We start from the raw sequence: 17,675 nt of genomic DNA on the forward strand, positions 1-17,675 counted from the left end.
TTTCACACAGAGATCTGAAAAAATAAGAGCTCAAAGTTATCCTCAGTTGCTTTAAATATTATGCACAAGTTTTTAAAATATGATTTTAACAGAATAGATGGGGGGGGGAGAGAGAACAGAAAAGACAGTGAGTTGTGCAACCTGCTGGTGACCTGTAAAGTACCATTTCATTCAGCTCCTTCCTACTTGCTCTGTTCACAGACAGCAGGAGCAGCAGCAGGCCAGCTCTCTGCTGCAGCATCAGGGTCAGGTAAGGATTGCAGCAGGAGCAGAGAAAAGAGAAAACTGCCATTGCATTAAACAAACTCTCTTGGCCACACTCCTTTCATCCAGCCCATTATTTAGAATTATGCAGCCCATCAATTCTAGTTCTTCCCTACTATCCCCTCAATTAAAGATTCAAGACATAAGTTTCCTTCTCAAAATAAATACAGCCACAAAAGAAAAAATCAGACGGGGGACTCCCAGTTCATAAGACACTCTTTAAACTAAAATTATTCAGATCATGGAGCCAGTGATTTCTTTTCTCTTCACATGGTATATACCTTTAATAATGAAAATTGAATAAACTAGTACTTGTATAAACTTAAGCTAACTGCAAAGGGAGAGGCACTAGCAACTTTAGCTGCAATTAACAGATTAAGGGGTTATTTAATTTCTTGGAGAGCAGCATGTGTATATCAGGATTTGATGAAGTGTTTGGATGCTGCAATACCCCACAAACCAGCGTAAAAATCACACATTAAAACAGCAACAACAACATGACAGAAACAAGCACCACCAGCAGCAAGCAGCACTACCACAACCTGACAGCAACAAAACTAAACGTTTGCCCTTCACACCTTCCCTCCTGCACATTTTTAAAGCACTGAATGTGCTACTACTATGACAGTGATTTCAAGTAATCAGCGACTGGAAGGAGGGAATATTTTGACTCCCTGGTTAAGCTGGGGTGGATGCTTTTGTTGGAAATATATTTTGAAGGACTGGGAGTAATTTAAAGGTAAAGTTTTTTTTTTTTTGGGGGGGGGGGCGGATTTGTAATTCTGGGTGAGAGAAGTGGCAAGTTTTGGCCAGGGATGTATTTTAAACTAAGTGTTTTCAAGGTGGAATTTTTGAGGTTACATGTTTATTTTGAAATGCACAATATTTTTGCAACCTGGGGTGGGGAGGATGTATTGGCAACTCTGAGTCGGCTATCGCAGGGGGATGCTTCATTAGGAAGGGAGGTGAAGGGTGTCATTTTATTTTAATTTTTTAATCCTCCCCCCCCCGCCCCATTTTAATGCACAAACGTTCTGCACGTTTTATCTGGCAGGGCTGCAGAACCGGGTGGGTGGGGAGGGCAGCATCACTGTGCAGCTGTCCCCACATGAGGCGGTGCCTGTGTGTGTGTGTGTGTGTGACATGCCCTGCCCTCCCCTCGGGGAGGGATGCTGTGGGGACAGATCTCCCCTCCCCCTCTCAGGGTACCACTCACCTCTGCTGGAATCAGGGCTGGGAGGGGGAGGAGCAACCTCCAGGTGCTGCTGCTGCTGCTGCTGCTGCTCCCCCTGCTGCTGGCTCTTCCCCCTGCTGCTGCTAGGCTGAGGCAGCTGCCGACCCTGCTGCTGCGGCTGCTGGCTCCCCCCGCCCCCAGCTGCTGTACTCCCCCTGCTGCTGGGCTCACCTAAGCCGCCGCCATTTTGTTTCACCCTGTTGTAGTTAACGTGAATCCGACATGACACTGATTACAGCCCAATGGAGTCTCATTAAAACCTTACCGCCCCCCCCCCCCGCCTCGCGCGCCCCGCCCACCGCCGCCCGACATTGGGCCGCGCCGCACCAAGCTCATTGGCCGCTCCTCGCTGTCCATCACCAGCCCGCAGGAACGGCGCGCCGCGCCCAGCAGCCAGCCAGGCTCCCCATTGGAACGTGATGCGTGCCAATCACGGGACACGCCCCTTAACTCACAAGGAACCCCGCCTACCTGTCAAGGGGGAGGCACTGTGGACAACCATTGGCCGCTGCCGCCGCCAAACACCCTCAGAAACCCGGCTAGCCCCTGCCCCAGCCTTGAACTCTACCGATTGGCAGCCGATTACTAGTTAGGGCGAGGAATCTCGCAGCCTTGCCGTTCTATTGGCTGCCGCACCCGTCAATCTCGCCTACTTCCCACCCCCTCCCCCAGTCACCGCCTACTCCTGAAGTTTGTTCGAGAGGTGAGCGCTGGCAAGCGACAGCGACGGCCGCTACTGAGCCAATACTTCAGGGCGGGCGCGCGACACACACTAATACACAGCGTTAAATATTGAGCTTCATGCGCGTGCCACGGATCTTGCCACTCGTACGGGCGGGCTAGATAGACCCTGCGTGTTGTCTCAGCATAACCCTCCCGAGGTGCCTGGCACTAGCAGCGGCTTAGCGCGCACGGACGCAGCCCGCACCACGGAATGGAGGGGGTGAGGGGCACAATGACTCCCAGCTCCAACGCCACATGCAGGTCCCTGCAAGTTTCTCCATGCAAAGCACAAGGACTTCCCTGCCATCCCTTCTGCTAAGGAACGATTACAACCTACCCGTACAGGGTGGGCGCATGCAACACACAAAAAGCCAGCCACCCTCTGCCTTCCCTCCCCAACCCAACCCAGCCATCCCCTCCTCTGCAACATGCACAGGGACGCTGCAATGCTTTACCGAGCATAAGTGTCTGCAAACACGTGCATCAGCCTCCAATGCAAAAAGAAAAAAAAAGTACCCAGCTTACTGACAAGCCCCTTGCAGAGAGAGAGAGAGGAGGGAAAGGGGGTTGTTGTGGTAAATTGCAGCCTGTCACCTAATGCAAAACAAAACCCATCGCATGCTCCCTGTTATTCCCCTCACCCCCACATAAACTCCTATGAGTCTAACCTCTGGTGCAGGTTTCCCCCCTTTGCTTGCAATGACCTCCTTTCTCTGGCTGTGTGTGTTTCTGCAGCAGCGGTTCCTGCGGAATGTGCTGCCCCTGAAACGCGATCGCGGCTTCTCTCTCTCTCTCTCTCCCCTGGCTGCAACCAGAGCCAGGAACACAACAACAACACAACCTCCCCCTCACACATACACAGCGAGGAAACGCAGCCAGGAGAGACAGACAAGGAAGGAGGGGCGGGGGGAGGCTTGAGAGAATCCGAAGTTAACGGATTGATTGCATCAGTTACCTTTTCTAAACTCCTTTGCAAAAGGAAAAAATATATATAGAGAGAATACCTTGGTTCCCCTCCTCCTCTGTGGGGCTCGTCTTCTTACACTTACACACACACACACACACACACAAAGAGGGGTGGGAGAGAGATCAGACACACAAAAATGGGTTGCAACCGTTCACATCAGGATGTGGGGAAGCAAAGGAAAAACAGAACAAATAATGACTATTATTAATTTTTTAAAAAAACCCACCCTAAACCTCAAGCCTTCCTGATGCTAAATGGAGGCAGATTGGAAGAATGGTGCTAAAACACAGAACCTGATAACAGCTAATTGAAAGGTTAATCTACATAGTTTGTGACAGATGAGGTCCCTCCCCACTTTTCTGTCTGCTGCTGGAAAGTAGGAAATTGAGCTTTTTCAAAAAAAAAAAAGAGGAAAAAAATTGAGGAAGGTTGAAGGGGTTGTTTGTTTCTGATTATCAGTGCCAGTCTGGTTAGGTCCGGGTTATGTGCCAGGCATTAGGGGGCTTAGGTTTGGGGTATTTTGGTTGGAGTGGATGGTGGAACATGGTTATCATAAACATCTTTGGTGATTTTAAAGCATTCTGCAGGGCTCTCAAGCTGCTGAGATCATTTAAATGAGGGAAATATAGGGAAATTTAAAATGCTTAAATTAAAAAACACACAGAGAGACTGCAAAATCCTTCATCATAAAATGCTTTAAAATTGCTTCAATCCATAATGAGGGAGTCTCCTGCACCCCCTTTTCCCCACTCTGGGCAGGTCTCTGTTAGAGGGAATCAAAATTACCGATGGAACAGAAAAAGGATGAGGAATTTGTGAATATTTCCCTCCCCTCAAATCTGATGTTTATCTGGTGAGATTAGTATAAGGACTTATTTTAGGGGACAGGGTGTCCTGATTTCTATGTGTATTGGGGTTATGGTAGGGCTACACTTGTGTTGGGTCCCATTTCCCGCCCCCATTTTCATGCTGCAGTCTTGAGTGACATTGGCAAGAGCCAGACATCAGGTCAAAGCTTTCATACCTTCAGATGTTTGCTCAGCTATGGTTAGCAAACATCACACTTCGCTATAGTCTAACATAATAGAATGTTACCTGCTGTGGCAGCATGTGATAGAGTGAAAGGTAACTTACTCCAGCATCTTTTTAAAAAGATCCTCCCTGTTTCAGATACCCAATCTGGGACTTGATCCTGCAAACACATACATGCTTAATGTTACTCACATGAGTAGGCCCATTTACTTCACTTTCTACACACTGTGGATGAAATGCTGCCCACAGGTGTTCCTTTGTAATCACAGACCCTCAAAATTTGGTGAAGTTCAACTCTGGCTGTGTACCTGTACCCCAGAGGAAAAAAGAAAAGACCTCTGCCTTCAGCATGGGGATAGAAAATGACCTGTTCCAATAAATCAAGAAGGTCTTTCCCAGGGAGTAGATGCTTCCTATAGATCAGCAGGGGATCTAGACTTCCATACTAATGCTAAATATTAAGGTTTATTACAACTATTTCAGCAAGTCAGTTGTTTCAGATTGTGTATAAGACAGCTATGTTGTGTTGTTTTAGAGCCCTGTAAAATTGAGAGGGCTATTTACAGAAAGCCACTGGGTGAAAATTTTATTCCAGTCTATATCTTTGGAAAAACATCTGTTGACTGAGGATTTTCTGTCAATGTTTTTATCTGCCCAAGTGCAGTATTACAAACACATGGTGGGAAATTGTATTTTGATATAGCATTTGATGGAGAATCTTGCTTTCAGCATCCACCACATTCGTGTAATATACAGGATTTGGTGATGCTTTAAAAATAGTTTTAAAATTATTGGGAAATAATATAAATCACGAAAAGGGCTATAGCACGGCCTCACATTTGGAACACTGTTCGGAATGTTGTATCAACATTTCTATTGTAAACCCTTTTTTTCAGGATGTTTGCAACTTGGTTGGTGGTAAAAGAGAAAAAAATCTCTTGAGTCTGAAACTTGGCATGACACATCTCAGTCCAGGAAACAAAACTCTGGGGAAAACTTGACAATGTGTTTGGCCATTTTGGATTTCAGAGTGTACTAAAGTCATAAAAAACAGGATTACTAGAAAGTAACTGTTTTCAGATATTCCTCCTTCACGCCCCCTTACCACACCCCAAGTCTTCTCTATCTCTAAAAGGAAATTTTTCAGGCTTCTAGACCATTACATGTTCTGTTCTAGTTTTTTAGCACTTGAAAAGAAGGAGCATTCAAAACTATTTCATAAAAATATCCAGGTCCAGGAATCTTTAATTGGGCAAAAGTTCCTAAAGGCGTCAGATGATGCAACTGTTTATTCATGTTCTTAACTTTATGTATTCGAGGATGGTTTATGTGATTTGTAAGTGTTGGAAGGCTTGGGGCCCAACTTAGTCTGTTTGCTGTACTGTTATTTCGCACATAATTTTTTCCCCACTCCGATGTATTTCAGTCTGTGAGCTAACTATGGAATCCCTATGTTGTATTTAATTTGATCTAATCAAAGCAAACCACATCTTAATTAAAAACAATGGGTTTTTTTAATTGATATACACAAGGACATTAAGAATGTGACAGAAGCCAGTAAAAGTAAAGAAATGTTTTCACCCATCTAACTGTGGGGGATTTACATTCCTACAACTACTATTTGCAGTGTTGTTGTTGCTGTGCTGGCCCCAGGATATGAGATAGACAAGGTAGGTGGGGTAATCTCTTTTATTGGACCAACTTTTGTTGGTGAAAGACAAACTTTTGAGCTCCACAGAGTAGAAGAGCTTGAAAGCTTGTCTCTTTCACCAACAGAAGTTGGTCCAATAAAAGATATTATCCCATCCCCCTCTTGTCTCTGATAACTATTAACACTAATGAGCTACAATACCAAATAATGCCCCTAAGCACTGAGAGATGTCTAGACACCTCAGGGAGAAATGTACTATATTATTCCCCCTACTTACCAGAGAGCCTCTAATAAATACTTTCCAAGATCAAAAGCATACTATTGCATCTGCATCTATAAGGAAATATTATGGTTCAAATCACCGTACTGTGTCAATTTCCTTCTCTTAATTATGATAATCCTAATACTTTTGTTTTTCTGTAAGAAAATATATATACAAACATCACATTTGTACCATTAAACACATTTGTTTACACATATCTACATGTTTTATGTACTGTATGTCTTTAGGGTTATTGCAGAAATCCAGACACACTGCCCACTTTGGGGACACAAGACAGTGCAAACAAGGATGTAACCAGGGTCTGATTTTTAGAAGTGCTGAGCATTCTCAGGGGCTACTCCTGTGTGTAAAGTTCTTCCCATATGTAAGTAGGATCAGGGCCTTAATCTATGGTGTAACTCCATTAAGATCAGTGGGGTTACACCAGGATGGATTTGTGTAACAGGGCTCAGGGAACCAGAGAAACAAGATGAAGCAGAAATTTCAACCTTCACTTTAAACCTCTTTACTTTATTTGTGTCAAACAAACAAACAAACAAACATCAGCTAAGGGCTAACAAATTAGCAACAGTTCTGAAATGTGAGGTCTCTATCAGCTTAAATACACATGCTGCCCATTTGCAAAAGGCATGTCCTTCACCAAGTGTGTTTCTCTTCCTTGAAGTCATTATTATCCATTGATTGTATATGAATTTAGGGGGGGAAAGGGGGGGGGTTACATCATTTTAATAATAGACCCCAATTTATCTCTTCTGGAGCTGTTAAGGGGTGAAATCCAGACCCCACTGAAGTAAATGGCAAAAGTCCCATTGACTTAAATTCAGCCACAATGTCACCCAAGACTTATTGTGTAATGACCATACATATACACATATCAGCAAATTCCACCTGAAACTCTCCTGTCCCTGACTCAGACCATTGGCTGTAGTGACCTTGGGGATAAAGCTAGCTATAAGAGCTCCGTAAGTTACATCTGTGTCCAGGAGTCTCGTAAGTGTAAGTGTCTCCATGGATCTGTCAGATACACAGATTCTGTAGCTACATCTCTTCTTCTGGTCTGCTTCACTGCCCGAGTTCAACAGCTAGGCTGTTGCCCTCACTGTGGCCTCAAGCCCCCACACAGATTTCTTTCTGGCCTGGAATAACTTATCCCTTCGTCATTTCACCTCTGCCTTTTCTGCAGCCTGTTACTTGCATTGTAACTGAACCTGAAAGAGTGATCCATATATATGAGACAATCCCTTTGAATGTGGATTTTACATTTCTTGTCTTATGTATGAGAATATAAGGCATGTTTTATTATATGCACTATAGCATAATGGAACTCCGATCCCAGCCTTTAGGTTTCACCTCACACAATTAATAAATAGTAATAAATATGCATAGTGAAATATTTATGAAACTATATCCTGGGCATGTGCAGTACTCACTTCTCAACATCAGCTAGCTCAGCCATTATACTTAAAATACTTAGATGATAGTATAAAATAATCACCTGCTGATACCTCATTTCATTCTTTTGTTTTGTTTCTAAATCCCTGAAACTAAGAGTTTACAGGAGAAATGCTGACACAGCCTTAGTTCAAGAATTATAATTGGTGTGATGCTATAATACAAGAATAACAATGTTTGTGCTGGATCAATTGCCATCCCATTGGGATAAAGAGTCACTTTTAATAATAAAATCACACTTCTGTAACTTGTTTAATCCAAGGATCTCATTTACAAACATTAATTAATTAAGCCTCACAACAGTCCTGTTAGGTGAGTGCATATTATTATCCCTGTGGAGATGGAGAAACTGAGGCACAGAGTAGCGTGGCTTGTAGTGAGTGCTAGAGCTGGGAAGAGAACCCAGCTGTTCTGATAGTTAGTCCCCTGTTCAAACTTAGGGTATGACTACACTGCAATAAAACACCCCTGGCTGGCCTGTGTTCGTGGGGCTCTGGCCAAGGGGCTATAAAATTGCAGTGTAGACATTCAGGTTCAGGCTGGTGCCCAGGCTCCTGGACCCTGGAGACCTCACAGCCAGAGCCTGAACATATACACAGCAATTTTATAGCCCCGCAGCCTGTGCCCCGTGATCCTGAGTCAGCTGACATAGGCCAGCCATGTTTTATTGCAGTGTAGACATGCCCTTAGAAAACCTTTCCAGTTAGGGAGTAACAGTTAGCCAAGGAGAGCAAAACCACTTGCTTGTAAATACACATATTGACACCTTGTTCTTTTGCCACAGTTCAAGGCAGATATACCTCATATACCTCATCAAGAGGAATGGGTTTCCAGGGCTTTAAAGAAGCAAGCCTCACACAAAATAAACAAGGAAACAAACAAAAATTCCCTAAAACAAAGCAGAAAGAATGAAATGTGGGGTTTATATTATATAGTGCCTTTCTTATGCACATTATCCCAAAGCCCTGTGCAATGCATAACCAAATTAAGGTCAGATTGCATACTGACAGATTCCATTTATAAATAGTTAATAAAGGGTTAATAAGTGATTAATAGATTTTTAACAAATGGTTAATCAATTGTTATGAGTCCAACAGGTCAATAGGATGCTTATAACCTTGGCTTATAATCCTCTATAACATCTATCAACATGCTTATAAACCTCTATAACACATACTGCTTATGTCTGCAACATGCTTGTAACACCTGTTAATCATTTATAAATGGAACTGTAATATAAAGTATGATCCAAAACTATTCTGATAGAGAAAAAGCATTAGCCTCTAGTCATCCAATCTGCAGTAAGTTCTGTCATATTTATATTGGTTTTAAAGGGATTTCCCCCCCCTGTAAAATGTATCTCTATGGCAGATGGAGTTTGACTGCTGGGTGCAAAAGTAGTATTTCCCTGTCTAATCCCAAGAGGAAAGGCTGTCCTTTTAAATTCCAGCTCTCTGTGTCAGGCAGTATCATTGAACCTGGCACAGCTTTGTGTTTTTCCACATATTTACCATGATACTTTGTTAAGGCAGTTGATGAGATGAAGGATGGAAGTTGGAACTGAAAATGAAAAGAGATCTGTTTTCTCAAAACTAGTGAAAGTGGCCATAATCAGGGGTCTGTACAGGCCCTTCATCCACAAATGGTGTTAGGTTTCATTAGTTTAGGTGAAACAGGACAGTGGTGTTTGTAGGAACCATTTTAACACCTCAGCTTGTCTTTGTTAGCGTTAAAGTAATTAACTCTCCAATTGTTATCGGTTGACTTGCCCACAGGTTCAGGTTTCCCTCCTGCTGTTCCCTTTGGGGATATTGAGTTGTCACTTGTTGAGCGGATGGGATTCTCTTTAGAGTTCACATGAAATCTCTTTCATGGCTTCCCAACAGTTTTATCGGTGCTCTCAAAGCTGCTGGAGTGCTCTCGCTCACTCTTTTAATGGGTTTTACATTCACAACCTTCTCCAGACCCATCTGGAGCGGATGAGAGAAGAAAATGCCTCTCCCCAGCAACCCTTTTGCTGAGCACACCAGGAGAAAACAAGACCATCCTCACCCACAGCTGAGCCACTGGGAGAAACTGGATAGGCAGATTTAATAAATAATGATACTCTGAGCTTCTGAAATACCCTAAATCTGAGGATCCCAATGGTTAATGAATGAAGCTTCATAACCTCCTACTGGGAGGTAGTTATAGAACATTGTTATCCAGTTATAGCTGATTGAAATTTTCCAGATTTTGATTTTTCAATTAGTTGTTCTTGTCAGATGTTGTCAAGAAGAACAGAATGTGTGGTAGGGGACTTTTGACCACATTTTCACCAATTTCATTCCTCCTGCAGTTTTTAACTAGCTTTATTCCCATTTACCACATGAGGAAACTGAACTGGCCCTATGGGTGCATTACAAGCCAGCATAGTTTAGAGCAGCCCTGAGTCTGCTCTGAGTTACTCTGGAAGCTGAGTAACTTCCTTTGTGGCCCCTCCCCTTTATGTCTTGTGAAGTTGTGCCATGTGGAGCTCAGCCAGACACCAGGATCGTGGCTGCTATCTCCTGCTGGGATTTTAACTGGGTATATTTACTTGTTTATTGTTATTTGTATATTTAATGTTTATTTAAAATGCATTGGCTGCTTTAGTTGTGGATGTCCTGATCAACCACTTCCCTTGCTAACCACCAGCTCAGCTCCACCCACCTTTGCAACAGAGAGCCTTGGCATAGATAGGAAGTCCGCTGTCCAGACCACTTCAAGCATGATGTGTTCTAACCTTGCTCAGAGTTGGTCTAATCAGCCTGGTGTCATCAGCCAGCGGTCAGTCTAACACCGCTGGAGCTGAACAAGTGTTATAAACAGAGGGACATGTTTTTAAAACGTCTCTTGTGGAGGAAAGAACTGTGTGTAAAGAGAATTTTTTGAAAGGTACCTGATGGATCAATCGATTGACTTATCTGCCTCTGGTATTTGAAAACGTTAATGACCAGAGAAGCTAGTGACTGGTGTAAAGCTAAGGTAAATTATCAGTGCTGGAAACATAAAGTAATCCTCTTTAAATATTCAGCTGCAGAGCCCTGTGGCATAAGATATCCCTTATGTTCTCTGTCATGGCTAGGAAGATAGTGACTCATCATGATGCTGGGGTGGGGGACTCACAGTCTGGCATCATTAAGCCTTTTGTTTAATTCATAGAAAAAATATTGTTTTATTTTAAAAGGGGGAAATTTCCAACTCTCTCAGCTGATAGAAGCAGAAGCAAGATCAGGGCAGGCAGTGCTGTCATTGCATGTATTTTTGTGGTGCTAGCCATCACCCTCGCACTATCCTGATGTTTTTTCCCTTTGTTATTTTGTATCCCACAGTGCCAGCTAAGTCAGTGAGTTGTCACACTCAGCACTGGTGCTGCAGGATACAAAATAGCTGAAGGGGAAAAATCAGAATGGCTGGAAGGTGGAAGGGAAAGGCAATTTTTTTTTAAATGAAAACAGTAGCACCAGCTGCATCCTGCAAGTTGCTAAATTAGCCAGTCAGTTGTTTTTCTTTTAATTTTTGTGTGAATTCAAGAATAGGTCATGGATGTCTTGGCAACTCATGAATGAGGCCTTTTATGAAAGAATTCACCTAGCAGAGGCACTGCTGTCAGACGCACAGGCCTCTTTCCATTAATTAAGCTACAGAACATCCTCTCTCATTTTTGATCCCCCTTGATGCCTGGGTAATCAGGCCCTGAGCTTTTCCCCAACATCCATCCCTGTTTCACTTGCTTTTTGCAGGATGTCCTCCCTCCCATTAATTTTGGGCCACCAAACATTTTTGTTTAATACCTTTTCATGTTGCTTATTGCCAGCTATTTAGATTTATATATTTATATATCCCGTGGCTATAAGGGAACATGAATATCTTGCTCTGATGCAAACACCAGCGTTCTCATATCAGCAACTGAAGGTGCCTGAGAGCAAAGGGGGATATTTTAAAAGCACAGATGAGAGCTAGGCAATTAATTGACTTTCAGTGGGAATTGGGTGCCTAACTCCCATCTGTGCCAATCAAAATCTCCTCTTAATTCTAGCTTGTCTTACTCACATGAGCAGTCCTATTGAAGGCAATGGGAGTTGACAGTCATCATTGCTAGCAAATTCTAGTGCAGAATTGGGGTCTGTAAGAACTTAGACTTACATTATGCCTTGTATCCCAATGGTCTAACTGCATAGTAAAAGCACAAATAATTAACTGAAGCATCTACCTCATAAAACTCTTTAATACAGCCTTGCAAAGTGCCATAGGGCTTCACCTGCCCAGATTCAAACTCTCCTCACCCATCCTTTTCTTTGATGATTATAAAATGGAAATGCTTACTATCAACATGTGTATTTTCCCTGAGCGAATATAAGCCTCAGTCCTGCAAACTCTAAAGGACATGTGTAATTTTACTCATCTGAGTAATATTAAAGATTTCAATGGCATTACACATGTGAATTAAGTTATGCACTTGCTTAAGGGCCTGATCCAAGATCACTGAAGTCAATGGAAGGACTCCAATTGAGTTCCATGAACTTTGAATCACACCCTATGTGTTTGCATGATGAGGGCCTAATTTTGTGAGGCTGAATTAATATAACCATAAAACAAGAAAATAAAAGTACAGTGTGGAACAACACAGTATAAAATATAGGTTTCAAAATTTTGTATATTAATTGTTCCACATAAAGGTCAAAATTTTAAAAAATGATTAGTGATTTTAGGTGCCCAATTGAGACACCTTAATGAGGCCTGATTATCTGAAAGGAATGAACATTTGCCCTTTGTTAATCAAACATCTTTCTGAGGGTGGCCAGGTGCCCGGTTTTCAACCAGAAAGTCCAGTGTCTGGTCAGCTCTACTAACTAGACCCCAAAGTCCAGTTACTGTGGGCGGGAGAGGCACTGGGTCATCACCCATGCCAGTCCCTACTGAGCCAGGGCCACCTCCTATCTGCATCGGGCAGCTACAGCTCCCAGCCCTGGCAAAACAGGCAAGTCCCTCCTGACCCGGGCAGAGGGGTGGGAGAGGAAAAGCAGCGAGTGACAGGGGAGAGGGAGGAAGAGGAGTGGATGGGGGCAAAGCCTTGGGGGAAGAAGCGAGGTAAGGATAGGGTCTTGGGGGGAAGAGGTTGTGCAGGGGAGGTTCCGGCACTCCTGCTGGAGTGACTGATTTTTAAATATTACCAAGTTGGCAACCCTACATATGCTGTAGGAGACTGGGCACCCCAAAATAAGTCATTTTTAAAATCCTGGCCAAAAGAAATTCCATTAAAAAATAAGAAATATGTCTGTGACCCCTAGCTCTTGCTCTTACTGGAGACAAAGGGTACATTTGTGGATCATAAAGAAAACAGATACTGAGTTATCTAACAGGAAGGAAATCTACAAACATATGTAATAAATTCCCAAATTACATCATAAATAGAACGACCTTACAAATGCTCTGTGAATGCTAAGAAGCATGAGAGAACATTCAATCAGTGGTAAAAACTGATAAGTAAATAAGAAATCATTTACACTGAACATATTCATTTTCCTTGTATTATGGTTGCCTTTAAAAAGTCAGCATATTCCAACAATTACCAGATTATCTGAGATACCACAGGTTTTCCCTGTATTAAAACTTGGATCAGGTAGTACTGGAAATACTACTTAAGCTTTTCCGTGCAGAGACTATTCTTTCATTATGTTGTAGAGTGACAGTGTCTTGGACAACAATGCTTTAGCTTCACAATATTGACTGGAGTCTTTGGGCTCAATCATAATATGTAAATACATAATAATAATACTTAATAAACTGTATGCCTTCTATTAGCAAATGTTGACTGTTTAATAGCAACCTCTGTAGTTTATTTTGAAACTAATTTGGAAATATACTGTCCTCAGTTGTAAATTTAGAATCCCCAGGAAAAAGAGAATAATATTCCCTCCTCCATTCTATGTTGCATTAAACACAAGGGAAGGGTAAAATGGTCTTGTGGCTTAATTTAGCATTACTGGGAGTCAGAAAACTTGGGTTTTAATCTGGATTTTATTGATTTTAATGGGATTTACAGGTTGCCAACACATCTGAAAATCAGGCCCGTAATTTCTTTGTACCTTCATTTCCCCAACTACAAAGTCCCAGGGGGCTATTATTAAAAGTTGTTCTCTCTTACCACAGAGGGCAAGACAAGAGGCAATGGGTTCAAACTACAGCACAGCAGATTTATATTAAATCTCAGGAAAAACTTCCTAACTGTAAGAATAGTAGGACAATGGAAAAGACTGCCTTGGGCGGTTGTAGAAGCTCCTTCATTGGAGGTTTTCAAAAGGAGGCTGGATAGCCATCTATCTTGGATGGTTTAGACACAAAAATCCTGCATCTTGGTAGGGGATTAGACAGTGGTTATCACATTTATTTGATCACACCCCCTTCTTTATGCCTGTAGTAGTTTATGCCTCCGCCCTGCAAGTACATATACTGATAAAAAAACAACATGGAACTATAACTAAATATTAAAAACAGTAAGTCACTGAGTCAAACAGAGCTATATAAGTATATCACAATGTAAATTTTAAGTGAGGTATCTATTGTAGGGGGGTTGTGGTATTGCCACCCTTACTTCTGAGCTGCCTTTAGAGCTGGGTGGCTGGAGAGCAGTGGGTGGCCAGGCACCCAGCTCTGAACACAGCGCCACTGCCAGCAGCAGCAGAGAAGTAAGAGTGGCAATACCATACCATGCCACCCTTCTTTGCTGCTGGCCGTGGCACTGCTTTCAGAGCCGGGTGGTCAGAAAGCAACAGCTAGTGGCTGGGTGCCCCGCTTTGAAGGCAGTACTGCCACAAGCAGCAGTGCAGACGTAAGAGGGGGGATGGAATATACAACTGTATGAACACATCTACGAAATTTTCTCTTTATGCCCTGACCAACCCATGAAAAATATGTGATTTCTCCTCAATTTAAGTAGATCCCTATTCATTGCTGTGAGTAAAATGTGTGCAGTAAGGTTTTTTTCCCCTAAAGCTTCTCACGTCCCCCCAGAATATATTCCGTCCTCCCCGTTTGAGAACCTCTAGACTAGATGACCTTTGTGGTCTCTTCTAACCCTATGATTCTATGATTCACTTTCTACAGTGGGATGTTCTGAAATCCAATCCATTGATATTTGTAAAGTGCTTTGAGATGAAAATGTTAGGTCAGGGCAAATTATTATTATGAACACAGCCATCAAAGAACGCATTGTTGCCCAGATTCCATTTCCCCGTTGACTCTGCTCTCACATTCTCAATCTATTTCAGGGGCTAACTCTTTATTGTTCTTCCCTGTTTTCCTGCAAAACATTCCCATAACCAACAGAGACCGGTGGAATAATGGAAAGTAGCAGAGCCTAATGGTCTGAGCACAGTACTGGGCAGCAGGAACTCCTCAGTTCTAAACATAGCTCTGACACAAAAGCCCCTCACTAGTCTTGCCTTAACCCCCTTGTCTCACTTTCCCCATTTGTTAAATAGGGACAGTATTAACCTACCTCGCAATTAAACACTTTGAAGCTGAAAAGTGCTACTCTCTATGTAAGTGCTGAGTATTATTACACAGAACACAATCTGCAAAGGACAGGGTTTCCTGAGCACAGAGAACACCCCACTCTATTTCAATTGCTGCATACATTTTTCTATTATAACAATTAACCTCTTATAAAACAATCAGCAGTGAGTTTACATGTTGAATTTATATACAATGGATAATTGCTTTAAAAAAAAGTCTATAGTCAAGGAAATTGCATTTCTCCTTTTGCTTCTAAAATTACAATCTTCTGACTTCCCAGCTGGTAGGTAACAGAAGCAATCAGAGTAGGGTCCCTTGAGCACAGCTGTATGACACACATGAAAACCAATCTCATTTTATAAAGAATTAACCCACAGCCAGCCATGTTTAATAGCACTAATTTGTGACTCAAGCCCATCCAATCAAGAAGATGCACATCCCATTGTGCTTAGCTTGCAATGAATTTGTCAGGTCTTTTTGCAACCGCTCAGAGGCCTACAAGAGAAAGACACACTGGTAGAAAGGAAGGATGGTTTTGTTGTTAAGGCACTGGACTGGAACTCAGGAGATCTGGCTTCACCTCCTGGCTCTGCCACAGACTCCCTGCATAACTTGGGGCCAGTCATCTGATCTCTCTGGGCCTCAGTTTCCCATCAGTAAAATGGGGACATTAATACTCCCTTCATCTATCGTGTCTGTTTAGATTGCAAAAAAGGGAGCCCCAATCTCAGTTGAGGCTTCTAGGTGCTACTGTAACAAATAAATAATGTTAAAGGTGGTGGGCCTGCTTCCATTTTGAATATCTTTGGGTTTTTCAGTTTAAAAATCTTTTTTCTTTCTTTCCCCCGCCTCTCCTCCCCCTTTTTAAGCTGTTCTTAAAAATTAAAAACCCTCCTCAGTATTGAATCATAGAAATAAACAATGGAAACTGGATTGTCATGTCCATTGTCCCAGGGGTGGGCAAAGCATTTTACTAATTTACTCATGATAACTCTCTGTAGTATATTTGTGCTTTGTTCAGCCTAGCTTTAAAGGTGACCTGCAAATGAAAATGCAGAATTAAGTAATGAACGCTTAACTCAATTTTGAGCTTTCCTCTGCAAGTCACCTTAATTTGACCCAAGCAGTGGGACTCCTACCACTCCCCTGAGAGGTCATTTCACAGTCTATAGAAAAACGCCATCAGGACTTTTTCCCTGATATTCAGCTTACATTTTTCTTTTATTTTCACCTTATTATGCCCCTAATTATAGCCCCTAAACAATCCCTCTCCTTTCCTGGTGTTTATCTGTAGACAGTTATTCTATGCAAGCAGTTGCCACATCTCTCCCCTATAACTGCTTGTTTCTGTTCCTCAGAAGCCGCTCACGTCAGCTCAATTTTAAACTTATTTTATACTGGAAGATTCTAAGGTCCAGCACATTCAGTTACTCCGAAATCTACAGCTCAGGGGATGTTGTGCTTACTATAAAACATAGTGCACAAACAGGTTACATTCTATTAGCATAGTCAGAAGACTGACTTGTGTGTGTGTGTGTGTGCGCGCACGCGTGCACGCGCATGCACATTTGAAGGTGTTAGATTGAGAATCGTGGAGATTGAGCTGCTGGGACTTGGAACATGGTACTTTGATTTCCCCTGATTTGAGAGCTAGCAAAATATAGAAATACAGAATTAATGTGGTGTAACTAAACTCCTTAACTTCATCATGCTGCCACCAGACACATACTGTATTTGTCAGACTAGATATATTTTTTTAAACATGTCTTTACTGAAATGAGTACAAGAGTGTCATAGCGATGGCTGCTACATGGACTTTGATGTTATACTTTGGCCCACATCTTGCAAACACATATATGTATGAATAAGGCCCTATATACACAGAGCTGGGGCTTTTTGCACTAATGATGCTGTGTTAATGTGGTTTCAAATCAGCAAAAGCCACACCAGTTCAAGCCCTGTTTTACATTCATGCAGCACACTTGCATATTTTGCACTGATGTAATGAATAAATAAATAAATAAATAAAATCTGCATGGCCACAACCTAACTTTACATACATTAGAAGTCCCATTGAACTCCAAGTTACATTACTAAAGCTCCAATCGTGCACATGCTTATATGCTCATGCATAGTCTTATTGAAGTCACTACTCACCAGTGAAAATGCTGGATTGATGCTGGAGGGAGCACAGTGAAAGGTCTCAATTATTTCTCAGTCTATAACCCATCGAGAGCTCATCATGAAATCCTGTCATGTACCATCCAGAACTTTTTCCACGCCCATTGCTGTTTGATGCACAAAATGGTTCTGAGAAGGACTCCTTGAGCGAAGCAACCTTGACTTCAGTAGAACATTTTAATTTTCTTCAGTTGCGTTCACTATTTGTTGTATCCTTGCCCATCTTTTTAGTAGATTTTACACACTGCTACATTATATATACTTACAGTTATCATTGTCTGTATGGTAGCTCCAATTTGTGTTGATCTCAGATATACATGTGTTTCAGAGGGTTTTTTTTAAAGGCCAA

At 42.3% G+C, this 17,675-nt stretch overlaps 1 protein-coding gene across 10 annotated transcripts in view; it reads right to left on the minus strand.

The window, feature by feature from the left end:
- KAT6B (lysine acetyltransferase 6B) overlaps positions 1 to 17,344 on the minus strand; it is a 226,076-nt gene extending 208,732 nt beyond the window's left edge. For 3 of the 10 annotated variants that reach the window (XM_039480880.1, XM_039480889.1, XM_039480890.1), the window contains exon 1: positions 1,670 to 1,732. The gene's annotated coding sequence lies outside the window, so the exon portion shown is untranslated. Of the gene's footprint in view, positions 1 to 1,480; positions 1,539 to 1,669; positions 1,733 to 1,825; positions 1,907 to 1,969; positions 2,033 to 2,889; positions 3,017 to 3,225; positions 3,346 to 17,302 lie in introns of those variants that run through there. The other 7 variants (XM_039480888.1, XM_039480885.1, XM_039480884.1 and 4 more) reach the window with 7 other exon arrangements.
- Between the last annotated feature and the right edge of the window lie 331 nt (positions 17,345 to 17,675).

The sequence above is a fragment of the Mauremys reevesii genome, linkage group 7 (genome assembly GCF_016161935.1).
Source record: "Mauremys reevesii isolate NIE-2019 linkage group 7, ASM1616193v1, whole genome shotgun sequence".
NCBI lineage: Eukaryota > Metazoa > Chordata > Testudines > Geoemydidae > Mauremys > Mauremys reevesii.